Source organism: Sus scrofa, chromosome 2 (assembly GCF_054392235.1).
Source record: "Sus scrofa isolate SSC_HxYL_T2T_F1_AM1 chromosome 2, Sscrofa_HxYL_maternal_Yorkshire_Landrace_v2.0, whole genome shotgun sequence".
Classification (NCBI taxonomy): domain Eukaryota; kingdom Metazoa; phylum Chordata; class Mammalia; order Artiodactyla; family Suidae; genus Sus; species Sus scrofa.
The window spans coordinates 42,716,610-42,733,778 of NC_139384.1; the positions used below are offsets into that span (position 1 = coordinate 42,716,610).

The 17,169-nt window shown below is 46.3% G+C and overlaps 1 protein-coding gene and 1 long non-coding RNA gene across 20 annotated transcripts in view; one reads left to right on the forward strand and one right to left on the reverse strand.

Annotated features, from left to right (window-relative positions):
• NAV2 (neuron navigator 2) overlaps nt 1-17,169 on the reverse strand; it is an 820,834-nt gene that overhangs the window by 311,890 nt on the left and 491,775 nt on the right. The window contains exon 2 of one of the 19 annotated variants that reach the window (XM_085011762.1): nt 2,493-2,670. The exons of the other annotated variants lie outside the window; for them this stretch is intronic. The gene's annotated coding sequence lies outside the window, so the exon portion shown is untranslated. The remainder of the gene's footprint in view (nt 1-2,492; nt 2,671-17,169) is intronic. 19 annotated transcript variants of the gene reach the window in all.
• Nucleotides 1-17,169, forward strand: part of LOC146405339 (uncharacterized) — an 855,846-nt gene that overhangs the window by 71,688 nt on the left and 766,989 nt on the right. The window lies entirely within an intron of this gene.

The window sequence follows — 17,169 nt, forward strand, 5'->3', positions numbered from 1 at the left end:
AAGAGAAATGAAGAAAACAATCCCATTTACAATTGCATCAGAAAGGAGTTCCCGTCGTGGCGCAGTGGTTAACGAATCCGACTAGGAACCATGAGGTTGCGGTTCGGTCCCTGCCCTTGCTCAGTGGGTTGACGATCTGGCATTGCAGTGAGCTGTGGTGTAGGTCGCAGACGTGGCTCGGATCCCGCATTGCTGTGGCTCTGGCATAGGCCGGTGGCTACAGCTCCGATTCGACCCCTAGCCTGGGAACCTCCATATGCCAAGGGAGCGGCCCAAGAAATAGCCAAAAAGCCAAAAAGCCAAAAAGCCAAAAAGCCAAAAAAAAAAAAAAAAAAAAATTGCATCAGAAACACGACACCAATGACTGAGTTTTCACCTGTAGGCAGGTGTTTTCTGTTTGTCCAACTTTGCATTACCAGAGTAAACTAAAATTATTCAAAACATTCTCTCAAAGGATGAATGGGCCAATGATTAGACATTCCCAATCTACAGTGTTGTCTTATAAGGTGATTCTGAATCCCAAGAGACCAAGTCATCCACAGTGACAGCATTGCAGTGATGGAAGAACCTCTGGTGACCTGATACAACCCTAAATTTACAGTTGAAGAAAGCAAGGCCAATTTAAGTTAAATTACTTTTTTTGTGATTTCAAAACCTAAATATATATTACTATCTGATCTCAAAATAAATTTACAAGCTAATCATCCATGAGGTCACAATGTGAAAAAGAGATGAAGCAAATAAAAATGTGCTCTTGTGGATGATAAAGCCGAACTTAGAAATTGAACATTCTGAAAAATAAATACTCAATCTAAAATTGTTTTAAAGTTCTTTTTCCAATGTTATTGAGATTTTATGTTCATATAATGAACTGTAGATATTTCTTTTTTACTTTTTTTGGCTGTACCCTTGGCATGTGGAAGTTCCCCTACCAGGGGTCAAACCGGGGTCACAGCAGCGACACAGGCACTACAGCGACAACGCTGGGTCCTTAACCTGCTGCTCCATAAGGGAAAGCCTGCATAAACTTAAAATGCACAATTTACAGAGTTCTTATCTATATACCCGCAGGAAACTATCATCTCAATCAAGACAAAAAAAACGTATCTACCAGCCCCAAGAACTTCCTTGCAACCCTTTATAATCCATCCCTCACACTACTACTGCTGTAAGGCTAGCAGACATATGCTTTATGTCATTACAGATCACCTGGGCTTTCTAAACTGTATATACATAAAATTATATATCCTTTAAAATTACATTATATAAACTTATAATGAAACTTTTACAAGGCAGTAATACTCCAAAGTTCCTGTTGTGGCTCAGCGGGTTACCAATCTGACCTGGTATCTATGAGGATGCAAGTTTGATCCATGACCTCGCTCAGTGTGTGAGGGATCCGGCGTTGCCGTGAGCTGTGGTGTAGGTCACAGATGTGGCTCAGATATGGCATTGCTGTGGCTGTGGTGTAGGCTGGCAGCTCCAATTTGACCCCTAGCTTGGGAAATTCCATATGCTGAATATGTGGCCCTAAAACACACAAAAAAAAACAAAAAACGGTAGTAATACTCAAAAATCATCACTTCCTAATTCTTTTTCTACATCTGACTTGTCTATGCTGGAGGTGATTGACATCTATCACAGTTCTACGCGGGAAACTGTAGATAATGGTGCACTACTGCACCTCTCTCGCCAGTGCTGTTCGAAGATGGCACATTAGGCAGACTCAAATCAGCCTTGGTGGTGTGGAAAGTAACATAATGTCTCTTCTATCAAAGGAAATCTTGGTGACTCCATTTTGCTCTGGCTTTGGCTGCAGCAACCCTGCGATCCCCTTCCTCTTTCGCTCTTTTCCCAGTAACCATTTGCTTCAAATTAGCCAACTGGGAAGAACGTGTGCCCTGACCCCACCCATGGGAAGGGGACAGGTACATCACCTGCGTTAGGGATAAATAGGGGAGGGTCCTTTGTTCAGCACCCGTGGGCTTTCTGGAGTACCCGCGCCCTTCTGCAGAAGCAAAGCGCCTTGTCGAGATCTCCTCGTGTTCATGTGTCTCATTTTTCGTCACTGACGATCTGAGCCATGTCCCCAACAGTAGGAGGACAGATCTCAGAAATCAGAAGTACTACCTGTCCAGGGTGAGCCCACAGTGAACTGCCATGAGGCACACACAGATCAGACAGTTAAAAAGTTGTTCCTTATTTTCCTTCCCCCCCCACCCCCAGCAGGAGGTTTTTTTGTTACGTAAAATAATTGGTGTGAGTGTGAAAATTTAGGGTAGTGCAGACTGAGCTAAAATGCTTTGCATCCGAAAAAGAGAATTCAGGGAAAGAAAGATGAGATTTGGCGCCAGAAAGGCAGGGAGGCAGAGAGGCTGTGTGGGTGGCAGGAGGGAAGAAGCATTAGATACAAGATCAACAGGGAGGTAAATGAAGGTGTACAAGATCTAGACGCTCCCCTTGGAAATCTTCAATGCAATCTATCTTCTTACCGTGGCTTCCTAGGGCAAGTGGAATCCTCCTTAGGAAGGCCTAGAGGTGCCAAGTCTTGTTTCCCAGCGGGTGAAGGGACAGGAGAGAGTGAGCCAGAGCCACGATTAGGTTACTCCCGGTAGAGTCAGGAACTTTATCCACAGGGCCAAGTGGGTAGATGGCAAGCTCCCCGTCTTCCTATACAGCACCGAACAGGATGCTGGTGTAAGGTACTCACTCGAGGCACTCACTCAAGGAATGCCAGCTGAAAGGCCCTCCTGAACTGCCTCCTCCCTCCTCCTACACAAGCCTGGCACTGGCTCCCAAATATTTATGGTCCTCAAGATGCCCCGCCCCCTTCCGCCCCCCACACTGACTCTACCACCTACAGAGGCATCCCTACTGGCCCTTTTCACAATGGCCCCATCTCAGCCTGACCTTGGTGATCAAGACTCACTTGACCCATGTTCTGTTCCAATCCATCAGGACTTCCTAAGTCGCAAGTCCACAGCTCTGCCAGGGGTGGCCTGGGGAGTCACTGCTCACAACTAACACTTACCTTTCCAATGAAGCCATCAAGGCTTTTGTGCCAGGAGATGGATGAGAGGAAAAGCAATCACTCTTGCAAGCTTGGGAGAGAGGTCTTTTGTTTTTTAATCGTCAAAGGGTTTTGAGGGCCAGTCAGATCACTGCAGGTGAGTAGCTATATAAACAGTACATGGCTCATTAAAATTCACAGACTCCCAACCGCCAAGTCAAATTGTGTGCATACTTGGTAATCACTTAAGGGTGCTCCTTTACCCAGGAAACCTGAGTAGTAGTGGATACTTCAAGGATTTCCCCTGGGGCAGGTTTCTTGAGAGGATTAGGCAGCCAGAGAAGAACCAGAGAGGCCTCCAAGCATGGGGGTAGAAGACAGTCCCCTTTCCTGCATGAGGGGCTGTGATTGGAGGCAAGAACACAGCAAGCAAGGTGGTGGTGGCGGGGGGTGGGGGGTCATCCTCTGGCTCTGCCTGGTGGGGGGGGAATAGCTGATGGGCCCTGGAAAATAATGGGGTACCATGCCCCCTTACTCTCCCCCACTTCCAAGCATATTTATGGTTGGCACTTAAGGAATAAGATCCATGAACTCCCTGAAATTTTTGTTTGTTTGCTTGCTTTTCAGGGCCACACCATGGCATATGGAAGTTCCCAGGCTAGGGGTCCAATCAGAGCTACAGCTGCTACAGCAACGCCAGATCTGAGCCGTGTCTATGACCTACACCACTGCTCACCCTGGATCCTTAACCCACTGAGCAAGGCCAGGGATCGAACCCGCAACCTCATGGTTCCTAGTCAGATCCGTTTCTGCTGCGCCACGACGGGAACTCCTCCCTGAATTTTCTATTAGTGACAAGGAGAAAATGTTGTGCAGTGGTAACAAGTGTAAAGTCAGATCTGGGGGTCAAATCCTGGCTTTACCTCTGAACGTATCCAAATACAGGCAAGTCATTTAAGCACAAGCTCAGTGTCTTCATCAGTGAGAGGGAGAGAATAATGGTACCTAGTGCGTAAACTTAGATTAAGGATTGATGGGGAAAAAAGTGGGCAGCACCTGTGAGCCCACACACACAGGCGCCCAATGAAGGGTAATGAAGCTTAAGGAAGGGCCAGGTGCTCCAAGTCACAGGGCCCAGGGGAACCCTGAAGGTTTGTCACCTCAAAAATGGTTCGAGAGCTACAAACTCTGGAGCAGAGAGGCACCAGGCCTGGCAGAGACAGCGCTGTGCCATTTGTGGGAAAGTTGTGTGACAAAGGCTTTAAAAATCTCTAGAGGCGGGCAGTTCCCAGCAGTGGCTGGCATTGCCCTGCCCCGGGAAACGCTGCCCTTTTAGGAGCCTCCTTCCTTTCTCAGCAATGCCATGGCCAAGAAACTTGGCCACAGTAGAAGTGGCCGTTGTGCCCCGGGCCCTCCTCCAGCCCAGATGTCGGAGCTCTCAGGCCCGGGGCATCTCGGGAGTTTTGTGTTTTGTATTTGGATAAAGGCTTTTACTAGGAAGACTACCAGATACCAAGCTGGCACCCAGGAAAGAAGGGGCCGACCTGGCCCAGAGCACAAAAGAACAATTTGCACAAAGATACTATTTATTTTGCAAAGTGCTGGAAGAACGCCCCAATTGATTCATCTCAAGAAGAAGAATACATGAAGTCCTAACCACAGCTCCAGCACTGCCTCCATCTGCAGGGCTTATAATGTCTAAAGCTCTTGCGTAGACACCATCTCATCCGAGCCACACCACAATCCCGGGGAAAAGGGGAGGCAGCCGCATTCTCTCCACTTCAAAGATAAGGAATGAGAGAGCTCAGCTAGTCAAAGATTAGCATCAGCACCATCGCCTGGGTATTCTAACTCAGTCCAGCCATCGAGGTATCACTCAGCAGGTACAAACACCCGGCCAGGTCATGGCTGGCCATGATGGGAGGAAGTCCTAGGACAGAACTGGAGGGAGTCTTCTCTTCCTAAGAAAATAGGAATTCGAGTTCCAGGTCTGTCCAGCCAGGCTCAGCAGGAGAGGGAAATCCTCATGCAGCACTGTAGCATGGAAGATGTGTTCATCAAAGCTCAGAACCACAGACCACAGCTTCCTCCAACTAAACAGTTTTTTTTTTTTTTTTTTTTTTTTTTTTGCATTTTAGGGACGCATGTGCAGCATATGGGACTTTCCAGGCTAGGGGTCAAATCGGAGCTGCAGCTGCCAGCCTAAACCACAGCCACAGCAACAGCAGATCCGAGCTGTGTCTGGGACCTACACTACAGCTCATGGCAATGCCAGATCCTTAACCCACTGAGGGAGGGAGGCCAGGGATGGAACCTGCAATCTCATGGATACCAGTTGAATTTGTTACCACTGAGCCACAACGGGAATTCCCTGTACTGCTTGTTTTTAACATCCCACCTCAAAAGAAATCTCTTCCACGGGGCAGTTAGCTTAGATCCTGGAGCTCAAAAATCACTGCAATGACCCAAAGACATCCCCGTCAATCACATTTGGCGTGGGTAGTGCGAGATATTTAAAGCAAAAGACAGACCAGTGTCCCATATCCCAGCATCCCTTCACCTTTAATGAGCCCACACACCCAGAGACTGGCAGCCAGGGAAGGATCTAAAATACCTGGAAGGCTCAACAGAGCGGCTCATATGAAAAATGACACCAAAACTGTGCCAGAAGATAACTTCCTGCTGGGAGCTTTTTTTCTACATCATTCATACGGACTCCACTCATAGCCTTGCACATCAAGAACAGCAGAGACCACCGGCTCACCTAAGCACATGTTTAGGGGCTTCAATATTTTACAATCAACCATTCCAAGGTCAGTTATATACAGTAATCATTAAACAAATGAGAGAAATACACTCTTCCCCAGAAAAGAAGTTATTACTTTGTTGCATAATGTTGCCTAGAAAGCTGGGTTGTGGGGAGAGAAGGGGAGGCATCCTGGGAGGTTGAGGATAAACTGCATTGCTGCTTGCAAGTTCAATCAAACACGGCAAAGTGATGGTTCTGATTATCAACCAGAATGCCCCTCTGCCACAAGGGACTGCCATGAGCACCCCCACCAAGGGTCACATTAACTCTCTGAAGGTGAAGGAGGCGTTAAGGAGAAGTGTATCTTGCCTTTTTGCTCTGTGTTGCAAGCTCCCAGACAGATCTCTGCAATCAATGGAAAGCCGTAGAGGCAGCTGCTGTCTGGCTTGAAAGACCCTGTCCAGGTTGCCCCACCAGGGTTGGGGAGGTCAGCTGTGCCCTTCCTGGGCCATTCCTGGTCTCCCAGGACCTGAAACCCCTTCAGGTTACCTTCCACACGAAGCCTCCTCCCACACGAAGCCTTTCTGCAGGGAAGCCCGCTGGAATAGTCCCTTATACATCTTCAAACACTTAACAGTCTTTCTCCCTGTTTGCACCTGCTGAGGCCCACAAGTGAGAAAACAGCCCAAGACCTGCCACACCTGCCTGTATCCACGACCCTCCCGACCCGTTAGATTGGTGCCTTTAGTTGAAGCAACTTTTTTCAGGTCATCGACAACTTCTAGACAGATTCTTTCCTACCTGCTCTAAAAATACACCACTGAGTCCTCACCCCTGTGAGGACACAGTAAACGAAAAGCGACAACGAGGTGGCAGTTAGCAAAGCGCATTCTGCAGATAAAATACATGGTCCCACCCAGCCTAGAAAATAAACGAATTGTCTCTAAACACAACCCTCATTCCAATAAACGTCATCACCTCTCCCCAGGGACCCTGCCAGTGGGCCTCTAGGTGGCTTACCGCTTTATAATGGTCGCAGGAATCCCGACTCTGGCCCCGGGCAGGAACCCACAAGTTGATGCTTACAGGCATGGCTGGACCCGCGCCGCACTCCCCGCAGCCCACGGCCAGCGCCCTGCCGGGGTGTCTAGTTCAAAGCGCTGCGGAGGCCTGTGAAGCCTCAAAGGTTAATTTTAGCTGAAGTCACACTCCTGCTGTGGTCAGATTTTCTTACACAGGCCACCTCCTGAAGAGCGGCAGCTTATGTTACCCCAACCCGCGGGGCGGCCCTCTGGCCCTCAGCCCCAGCTCCAGCCCAACACGACTCTCACCCTCATCTTCCCCACCATGTTCTCTTTGCCCTCCAAAATAATCTGCCTGTTTATATTTTCATGACACGTTCGAGGGAAAGAAATCACCGTTCCTTCTGCTGCTCCAGGCAAACAACCCCCCACCCCTCACCCACGCCTCGCAAAGGCTGGGCAGGGAAGCTCTAGACTGAGGGGCTGCACACAATTCTCTTGAGCCGGGCAGCACCAGCAGATGCCCGATGCACCTTCGGAGGGGTTCTGAAATCCTTCGTCTAAGCCATTAGTTGTGGGGGACCCTCACATGCCTTGTCTTCTGCCTGACATTCTTTTCGTCAAAGGGAGACACAACCATGCCTGCCTTTCCATCTCTCTGAAGGGTTGATGGAGAGGAATCTGCAGGATTCCACCCCAAGGCCTCTCTCCTGCAAAGGAAGGGCTTGTGAGCCTTCACTGAACTTTGCAGAGGTTTTGAAAAGGTTTCCCAGGCCTGTGCAGGGGCCCTGGACTCCAGATTTCAGCAAGTAGAGGTTTCAGGAGAAAGGTCATTAGAAGCAGTCTATTCCAGGCAGGCCTTGCTCTCTGCTAAGCTCAGCAATTGGGACCTGGAAGCCTTCTGAAGGAGTTTGTGCCTGGGTTGCCTGCCAGAGGGAATTCTGATCTGTTCTTCAGATTTCCTTGTTTCAACATGGACAGGACCATGGAAAGAAAGGCTATAGAAAAGTTAAACAAATCCAGAGTGGCCTACTGCAATCTCCCACCAGCCCCCACTGCCTACAACCTTTCAGGCAAAATGCTGGTGTGCAGAGCTTGAAAGAGGCAGGAAGACCACACCCAGAAACTGCTCCTTGTACGATACAATGGAATATCTTTGCCCCATCTGCGGGCTCCCCCATTACACTCCCAAGGTATCTCAGGCTTCTCTTTCCTAAGACTCATGATGTTTGTGATCATTTCATTCACTCAAGCCCTTACTGAGCACGTCCTCTGGGGCAGGTACTCTTCCAGGCAGGGAGGAGATAGCAGAGAATAAGAGTGCTTTTGGGGGCTTTAGTCTATTGACGATGCGAAGAGGAGAGACAACGTGGCAATAAACTAATCAGCAAATTAATATCAGAGAATGATGACTGCTATGAAGAAAACACCATAGGGGAGTTCCCTGGTGACTCAGCAGGTTAAGGATCCAGTGTTGTCACTGTTGTAGCTTAGGTAGCTGTTGTGGTATGGGTTCAATCCCTGGCCTGGGAACTCCCACATGCCAAAAAAAATAAAATAAAACACAGCAGAGAAAGAATGGTGAGGGGTGGAGGAATGTTATGTCAGGGAAATCAAGAATGGCTTCTCTGGAGTTCCCTTTGTAGCTCAGCGATAACGAACCCAACTAGGATCCATGAGGATGTAGGTTTAATCTCTGGCCTCGCTCAGTGGGCTAAGGATCCAGTGTTGCCATGAGCTGTGGTGTAGGTTGCAGATGCAGCTTGGATCTGGCGTTGTTGTGGCTGTGGTGTAGGCTGGCAGCTGAAGCTCTGATTAGACCCCTAGCCTGGGCTGAACGTCCATATGCTGCCGTAGGTGTGACCCTAAAAAAAAAAGAATGGCTTCTCTAAGGAGTATTAAGTAAAGACCTAATGGAAAAGGTGGCAGCAACCATGAATCATGCAGACCCAGGTCAAGGCTGTCCCAGGCCAGCAGCATCAGCATCACCTGGGAACCTGTTAGAAATGCAGATTCTCAGGGCCCACGCCAGGCCTCTGATCTAGGGAAAGAACATTCCAGGTGGAGAGCTCTATACACAACAGACATCTATGGTGTGCTGCCAGCTTGAATCCCCAGCCACCAGCCCAGTGCCTACACATAGAAGGAATCCAGTATCTCTTGACTTCTTGCCAAGCTTTGAGCCCCAGCGCCATGGACCCCAAATAAAAATCACAGAGAGATATAAATCACGAAAGTTTTTAATTCACAGAACGTCAGCAAAAGCACACAAAAAGGAACAGGAGGAGGTCACTTAGAATTCCAGGTGGCCAGTGGGAAGCTTTCCGTAATGCCTGAAACTGCCAGCCACTAAGATCAACTCTTCCCAATTTAATAAAACTTGGCATCACGAAGTTAGCAATTAGATTTCCTGCAAAAGGCTAAATGTGGTGGCCTTCTGCTTCCTGGATTGTGAAATTCTGTAAGAAAGGCATTAGTGTGTGGCAGCTGGGATAATCATTTAATTGATCTCTTCCACCCATAGAAGCCTCCCTTTCTTGCTTCAACCCACTGAATTGTAAATCAATGTCACCTTCATTGTGAGCATGAAAAGGCAGGAAAAAACACCCCTTCGCCAAATCAAACAGGAGTCAATTTCCTAATGGGGAATTGGTGAGACTCTAAAAGGGTGCTGCCTTTTTCTCCCCCTCTGGCCTCCTCCTGGGCCACCCACACAGCTCCAAGCGGGCCAGTGGGAGCTCCAGTGACATGCAAAGCAGAGGTCAAGGTGCTTCCTAAGGTAGGAATTTCTGGACAGAAAGGGCAAGATTCTGCTATCAGTCAGACCAAATTCAAATCCCTGAACTAGGCAAAATTTTGAAAGAATCTAGGAAGGGTTCAATAAATCATTTCTTTTTCTCCTTCTCCCACGTTCATGCTCCATGTAATTTTACTCCACCATTCATTTACTCAGTATTTATTGAATACCTACTATATATATACACACTTACTGGGATAGAATGATGATCAAAAGGAACATGGAGGGAGTTCCTGCTGTGGTGAAGGGTTAAGAATCCCATTGCAGAGGTTCGCTGCAGAGGCACAGGTTCAACACCCGGCCCGGCATGGTGGGTTAAAAGATCTGGTGTAGCCACAGGTATAACTTGAATTCAATCTCTGACCTGAAAACTTCCATATGCTGTGGGTGCACCCATAAAATAAAATTTAATTTTTTTTAATTTTAAAAAATAAATAAATATGGAGCTTATTATCTTGAGGGAGTGACAGGCATTAATCAAATCAGGATGTCAAGTAAAAATAAAGAAAAAGATGTCATAGGGCACGCATGTCAAATGCTCTAAAGATGAGTGCCCAGCACCATGAGCCTCAAATGGCAGAATTCAACCTGTCTAGAGCTTATTAAAATACAGATGCCCAGGTCCTAGGCAGGCATCTAAATCACCCTCAGGACATGGGGCTCTGGCACAGGTATGTTTAATAAGCTTCACAGAGGCCACTCACTGCTGGAGTGGGAGGTTATAGATAAGCAAGAGAGGAAGGCTAGAATGATCCATGTGGTAACTGCTTAGAGTTAGAAGCTCTATGTAAATTATAAACTCATTGTAGTTTATAAACTAAGTGACAATGGTTATCAGCATAAACTATATACTGACCTATATATTAGGATAAACTGTTTATCTTAACCTAGATACACTATTTATAGATATAATGGGTTCATATGCACAAGTTATTTCTTTGTTCTGTCAACTGAAAGGGTCTAAAAACAATGATATCCCAGTAGCAACAAGTCCACCCAGTGCCCATATCTTGGTTCCTAATACCTCGCCAATATGAGGAACTAAGGCTCCCTGGAGAAATGGCTGATTCTTGGCCTGGGACAAGAAATATTCAGGATGGGCTTAGAGCACATGACTGCATCAGAAAGAAAGGATATGGGAGTTCCCATAGTGGCTCAGGGGTTAACGAATCTGATTAGGAACCATGAGGTTGCAGGTTCGATCCCTGGCCTTGCTCAGCCGGTTAAGGATCCGGCATTGCCATGAGCCGTGGTGTAGGTTGCAGACATGGTTCGGACCCCGAGTTGCTGTAGCTCTGGCGTAGGCTGGCGGTACGGCTCCGATTAGACCCCTAGCTTGGGAACCTCCATGTGCCGTGAAAGTGGCTCAAGAAATGGCAAAAAGACAAAAAAGAAAGAAAGGATACTACATCCCCTCACCGAAACACATTGATTGGGCTTTGTAAAAGGGACATAGGAGCTAAACTGAAAGAGCTCCCGAGGGCCAAAGCTGGAAACGAGCAAGAAAAGGAATAAAGTATTGGATTATGACCCAGAGTATGAAACAGATACCTATGGGTCCATACTGAGGAATTAAAGGTTGAATAACTAAATGAATGGGAAGAAGAGAAAAAGCTCCCATGCAAAAAGAATCCCAAATAATTTATGTCAATATTCCACTCTCAAGGAACTGAAACATGAATTGCCACTCCTTAAGTGTGAGTTGCACCAAGAGAACAGTACAGAAAGGGTGGGAAAAGAGTAACTTTACAGAGAAAGTGACCAACACTAATCCAGCCAGATGATCAAGGTGAACGTCCATAAGCTGTGTTGAAGCAGGTACCCCTGATACAAGGTGTTGAAAGTGGCCTTGACCTCTGTGGTCTACCTCTCCAAAACCCACAATCCTAGTCTCATTATGAGAAAAGCATCAAAGCTTGACTGGGAGGGGCCATTCTATAATCTATCGAACCAGTACACCTCAACATTCCAGGGTCATTCGAGACAAGGAAGGTTTGAGACACTGTCACAGCTGAGAAGAGTCTAAGGAGATAGGGCAACTAAAAAAAATTTTTTTTTTTGCCATTTCTCGGGCCATTCCAGTGGCATATGGAGGTTCCCAGGCTAGGGGTCGAATTGGAGCTGTAGCCACCTGCCTACGCCACAGCCACAGCCACGTGGAATCCGAGCCGCGTTTGCGACCTACACCACAGCTCACGGCAACGCCGGATCCTCAACCCACTGAGCGAGGCCAGGGATCGAACCCACAACCTCATGGTTCCTAGTCAGATTCATTAACCACTGAGTCACAATGGGAACTCCAGGGCAACTAAATATAATGTGGTGTTATGGATGGGGTCCTGGAACAGATAAAGGATATTAGATTTAAAAACAGCAAATCTGAATAAACCATGGATGTTAGTTAATGATGTTTAATTCCAATTCATTAATTAGGGCAAATGTACCACAATCACGAAAGGGGACACTGTACTATCTTCACAACTTTTCTATAAATTTAAATCTACGCTAAAGTTAAGATAAAATACAAAAATCCATCAGCAACTAGAGTTTGCAGCCAGGTTGGAAAACTTGGAAACACCTGGCTGCAAACTCTACTTGATGATGGATTTTCGTATTTTATCTTAACTAACATCCATGCTTTATTTAGATTTCCTCAGTTAGTTAATGATGTTTAATTCCAATTCATTAATTAGGGTAAATGTACCACAATCATGAAAGGGGACACTGTCCTATCTTCACAACTTTTCGATTTGAGATGACAAAATTTCAGAAACATCATTCATTTACACACATAAACCATACATGGGAATAATGTATATAAACCCTACACCCTAGTTATTATGTACAAGAAACTCTTTCCGCATGAATGAATTTCAGAGAATGCTCATTAGTAACTGTTAAGGATAAAAGGACTTAACCAGGAAAAAAAAAAAGCCATTCAAAACTCCAGGTTTTGCTTTGATCCTTTCAAAAGGGCCATGAAAGAACTATTTGTGCCCAAAGAATGAGTGTTGGGAATCTCCCAGTTAACAACCCTGGGCTCCAATTCAAAAGATCACATTTGTTCTTATAGATTCTGTATTTGATTCTTCCTCACCTTTAAAAGAAGGAATCAAAATACCTGAGGGTCCAAGTTAACCAGATCAAAATTATGATGTGAGACATCATAATTGATCATGTAAATTAGAACACACCAAATCGTAAGATCTTCAGTATGTAAAAATGTTTCCAAAATGAATTGAATACTCAGTGGCCCCACGGTCTGAGATGTTTAAGGGGAAAAAAAAAAATTCTCCATATGACTTGAACCACAAGCTGGTTTTTACCAGCAATAGGTGGCAGCATTTCTGTTCTCTGGGCCACACTGTCTGTAAATTATACCAACTAGTAATAGACAATTAGAAAACAAATGTTTTTCAAGGTCCTACTGCATCCCTTGTTTTCTATTAAAGGATAAACTCTTTCTACAAATCACTTCTGCCAGAGATAACAAAATCACATCTCTCTCTTTTTTAAAAAACAAAAGAAAAAAATAAAGTGACAAATTAATTTCCCCAAACATAATAAAACTAATTTAATCATCTTGTGCTGGCCATCTGCTGTGCAGATGCAAATCTAACTGCATTTTCTACCGCCTGATAACTTGCTTAATTCAGTTAGCTCTTGTGACCCTGCTTTTGTGAGCCTGTCCTCAATGGGACTTTCCCTGGTGACTTCTAGACATGGAATTGGCCAAACCAGAAAAGTGTTTCTCCAAGGAGTGGCAGTGACATAGCCCCTCTCCAGCTGGCCGCCTGTCAACAAATGAAGCTTTAAAGAGGGCAGCTAAGGTGGCTAGAGTTTCAGCTGAACCAGATAACGGGTAGCATGGAGCACGTCCTAGGTGAGGACCTGAACCCTTTACATTTAAATTTGTCACATTTAATCCTCACTGAGTTTGTTTCTATGACTAGTCCCCTTGTACCCACCAGGAATCAGTTTCAAGAGGTTAACACACTTACTCAAGGTCTCAAAACCAAGTTTGTGGGACCTGACACAGCCCCTGCCATTGACCACTCTGCAGGTCCCTCACCATAACGAAGTGGGTGGCCTTGAAGCCTGAGCTCAAACAGAGGCACCAAAGCACTCCTGGGACAAAGGTGCAAGATGCAGGGCTTCAAAGGAATATTGGAGAGCCAGTTTCAGGACTTCCTGCTCCATCAGATGGAGGATATAAAGAGATGAGAGTGAGGAGAAAGGACTGTGTGTGTGGAGGGGGGGGAGGGTATCAGTGGAGAACACTGCTGTGAGCACATCCTCTGCTTACTCACTCAAACTTAGATCAAGGTGCATCCGTGGGGTCCCTGGAAAGCCTGAGATGAATGTTTCTGCTGTTAGGGATGCTGGGGTCTCAGACCTGACTCCTGCCCTGAAAATCTCCAGAGAGCGAGGGAGGTTTTAGCGATGGGGTAGGAGGCTGTTCCAGACTGGGATGAGCCAGCACTGCCCAGGGCTGAGGCCAGGGATCTGAGTGTCTCCTTGGAAGGAGGGCACACCAGGGTTCATCTGGGGTCCTACAAAGTGGCTTGTAGTGCTCCAAAAGAAAGACGTGGCTTTCAACAGAGCAGGGAATGAGCTCACGAAGGCACCATGGAGTTAGCACATTTCTCCTCTGCAAAGCTCCCTGGGGCTGGAGGAGGGTGGACTGCTTTCACTCTTCCTCTGCTATCACTCTTTTCTCTTCCTCGGATAGAATTCAAGTTTGAGCTTTGATTGGTATTAAGGGAAGATGCTCTAATTTCTCTTTTGAGCCGACCTTTGCAAATTATTGGGACCCCAGGACTTTCTATAACAACGAGCAGGATGGCCGTGGGCTATGACAGCCTTTGTCCCGTGGCAGGGAAAAAACTCATGGGCTTTGTGCACAATCCACACATTACCCTTGTCCCATATGCTGGTTACATGAGCAGCACAGGGTTCCCCGAGGAGCCTTTTAGAAAACACAGATGCCCAGGCCCCACTTTCAACGAGTGATTCAGTAGGTTTGAATGACCCACACATCTGCCTTTCTTTTCAAAGTTCTCTAGAGACTTCTGATGCTTTGGCAGGATTGAGAACTATCAGATCGTGCTCTCCGGATAGATAGAGGAATAATTACCTCTGAAAGGAGGAAAGAAAAGCATTTCATCGACAGCCAAGGTACTTCTTCGTACTTATAAAATCTGTATTTTTCAGTGAGCGGGGCAGCACAGTTATTAAGTACAACCCCCCGAAAGAAGGTTTCTAGCATTGCTTTTTCTAATCTCTCAAAATTGGAGCCAACAGTGGCATATAAAAATGATATGAAAATATTAAAATCAATTCTCCCTCCCCTCTCCAGAAATGACTCTTCACTTCAAAGGTAAGAGAACTGAGATGCAGAGATGTTATCTGCCCAAGGTCCAGCAGTTACAAGAAGCAAGGCTGACATTCGACCCAGGTCTTCTGCTTTCAAAGACCAGATTCTTCACCACCACACCTTCCTCCTTCTAAGCATCACCATTAATGTCGAGATCAAGACGTCCCTTTCCCCTGACCCCAGGCCTGACCATGTTCCAAAGATGACGTTGAAGAAGTGCAGGTACTTCAGATGAAAGGGATCAGATGACAGCGGAGGTGACGGATGCAGGATCACTTCCCACACAGAACTTGAATGTCCAGGCCACGAAGAAAGAGTTATCACAAACCACCTAATATCCCTTTGATGGAGAAACAGAATTCAGAGAAGGGATATTGCCAATGAGAAGTTCCCTGGAGAATTCAGCCATCTACAAAATACATTAGATTATAAAGCCAGAAGGAATCTTGCCTGACATTTGAGGGCCTTGTTTATTTTCATCTAAGGATGTGGGAAAGAAACGCCACAAAGATGGAACACTGGGGCTGCTTGGACAAAAGCAGCATGAATGAGCTTTTAAAAATTGCATGTTCAATCAACGACTTAACTCCAAGTGACTGAACTATCAGGGGACAAAATAAATAAATAAAACCCTCCGGAGTGACACGCCAGGTTCAGAAATCAGACACACATGGCTTCATGGACATTATCCAGGCTTTGATTCCAGGCAGGAGTCCAGCTGAATTCTGGCTGTGCCTTACCCACTGACCTGGTGACTCTGGGCAAGCAGTGTGCCTTCAGATAGTCAGTGTTCTCTTCTGTGAAATGGAGATGTGATGACCCCAGTTTAGAGGGGCTGCTGGGGGTATGAGAGGTCCGCTAGGGAAAATCCCAGCCGCCAGAACTCCCTCATTCCATAGCTCATCTTTCTGAGGATGTTAGATAAACATGGTTAGATATTTCTAATAAATGGAAAGAGACAACCAGATAAGGAAACGCGGCTCACGGCACATGAAATTTTAATGTCAGTGACAGTTCAGGTTTGGCCCTAGTCAATAGGAACCATAAATAGCTGTCACCTAATGGCCCTGTCCTCTTGAAAATGGGTTATTCGTCTGAGTCCATCTCCCAGAGGACAGCTGCAAATGCCATCAATACTGGCACTAAGCAACCGCCTTATTTATAGCCAAGGGACAGATTCCAAAGATAGAAGAGGTCATGGAGGCTGAACCCCTTCTCCAAACTCCAAAATTCCTAGAGGGCTGAGAGGTGAGGCTAGAGAGCAGGTCTGACAGGGATGTCTGAACATGGTGGGAAAATTGTCAATAAAAGTGAGAAAAACTCAACAGGAAGGAGAGGTTTGAAAAGAAAGAAGCAGCCACAAAGGAGGAATTGTAAATGGTGCCACATATGTCCAGCATTGCCAAATCAGCCTCCATCCATCAGTGAGACTGCCCCCACCTCTCAGCTAACATCTCCTTGTTAAAAAGTGGAAGACTGGCAGTTTCTCTTGTGCTTTAGTGGGTTAAGGACCTGACATCGTCTTTGTGAGGATGTCGGTTCCATCCCTGGCCTCACTCAGTGGGTTAAGGGTCCGGCGTTGCCGTAGGCTGCGATGTAGGTCGCAGATATGGCTCAGATCTGGTGTTGCTGTGGCCGTGGTGCAGGCCACACCTGCAGCTTCGATTGACCCCTGGCCCAGGAACTTCCATATGTCACAGGTGTGGCCATAGAAAGAAAAAATAAAAGAAGAACAAGTGGAAGACCTCTCAGGATCTATCAGCATGTTCAAGGAGGGCCAGAAAGTCTTAGGCAACTACTGCCAAGAAAGCATTCACTAGTGCCTACAGAATCAAGCTTCGGGAGTTCCCATTGTAGCTCAGTAGACACAAATCTGACTAGTATCCATGAGGATGCAGGTTCGATCCCTGGCCTCACTCAGTGGGTTAAGGATCCAGCGTTGCTATGAGCTGTGGATCTGGTGTGGCTGTGGCGTAGAGTGGTGGCTACAGTTCCAATTTGACCCCTAGCCTGGGAAACTCCATATGCCTCAGGTGTGGCCCAGAAACAAAAACGAATCAAGCCTCAACTCCTTGACTTTTTTTTTTTTTTAACGCGTGATATCTTACTGTGGTTTTAATTTTTTATCATAATTAATTTACAATGTTTTTTCAATTCCTGCTATACCACACAGTGACCCAATTTTATATATACATATTCATATATATATATATA